This window comes from Orycteropus afer, unplaced genomic scaffold, assembly GCF_000298275.1.
Source record: "Orycteropus afer afer isolate SDZICR_OR568_19922 unplaced genomic scaffold, OryAfe1.0 scaffold00101, whole genome shotgun sequence".
NCBI lineage: Eukaryota > Metazoa > Chordata > Mammalia > Tubulidentata > Orycteropodidae > Orycteropus > Orycteropus afer.
In genome coordinates, this window is record NW_006921688.1 from 4,148,206 (window position 1) to 4,149,683 (window position 1,478).

Consider the following 1,478-nt stretch of genomic DNA (forward strand, 5'->3'; position numbering starts at 1 on the left):
CTGTTTTAGTGGAAGGCACGTTATTCCCCAAAAGAAAATTGTACTGCTCTTAGGAAGAGAGAATGGATTTAAGGTATCCAAAAAATGATAAATGACTACTACACAGAACTCAGGATGAAGAAATACTTTCTAAACATTAAGTGGTCCATGAATGTAATCTCCAATGAAGTCACCATCCTTGGAAGTATTCAGGCATAAATCAAGGGATCAAACAGAGCTGGTTCCATACCTAAGTGAGAGGTATTATTGTCTGAACTCTAAGATCCCTTAAATGCTAAGATTCTATAAATTTAAATAAGTAGTTTTCAACAGGAAGTCATATCAGAATCAGGTGAGGAGATTTTCAAACTCTTTCTGCCTAGCTCCCCTCCCTGCTCCAAAAGACTGTTATGCCTCCTGCCCACCATTCATTCCTAACTCCAGTTGGGAACCGAAGACATCACATCCAGATTTTTCTTGCTCTGCCAATACCCTGTGTTGGTGAAACAGCCCAAGAAACAAGACATGGTGTTAATCAAACGGGAAAATTCTTTTTTCATTTTAAAATATTTGGGGGCATTAACAATGTCTAATTTGTAGATTTAGGCAGTATATAAGAAATATCTGTTCTTTCCTTTTGGCACTGTGACTCAGCCATGAGTAAGCTCAGGCTTCAGGAGAGGCTCACCTTCAGTATCCTCCACTGTGGCAAGAAGAAGGTTGAACCCCAATGAGATCAAAAAAAATCACCAATGCTTACTCCCATCAGCAAATCCAGAAACTGATCAAAGATGACTTGCTCATCCACAAGTCCATGACTATCCACTCTTGGACTTGATTCTGGAAACATACCTTAGTCCATCAGAAGGGCAGGCATATGGGCACAGGTAAGTGAAAGAATACCATCAGTGCTCTAATTCCTGAGACAGTGACTTGAGTGAGGAAGATGAGAATTCTGTGCCAGTTGCCCAGAAGATACCATGAATCTAAGAAGATTGAGCACCATGTATCATCACAGGCTGCACCTGAAGGTCAAGGAGAACATGTTCAAGAACAAGCAGATTCTATTCCAAACTTGGGGAGAAAATTATAAATCACAGGGTACCCTAAAAAAAAAATGATAAATCCTCCCATCACAATGAAAAAGAGGACGAGCACAAATATTTAGCAAAAACTAAAACAACAGCAACAAAGGAAATGATAACATGATTCCTAAACATAATGAGCTCGGCACAGAAAATAATGTGGAACAAAAAAACCAGGGACACCAAGAAAAAACTCATAACAAAATGACAGCAACCAATTTGTCAATAATTACACTGAATGTTAATGGATTAAATGCACCACTCAAGTGACAGAGAGTTGCAGATTGGATAAGAAAACAAAAATTCATCAATATGCTATCTACAAGAGACACACTTTAGAGACAAAGACAAAAATAGACTAAATATCAAAGGGTGGAAAAGATATATCAAGCAAATGGCAACTGTAAAAGAGCA

The 1,478-nt window shown here is 38.3% G+C and overlaps 1 pseudogene; it reads left to right on the plus strand.

Annotated features, from left to right (window-relative positions):
• Positions 1 to 635: 635 nt before the first annotated feature.
• LOC103199011 overlaps positions 636 to 1,478 on the plus strand; it is a 5,809-nt pseudogene continuing 4,966 nt past the window's right edge.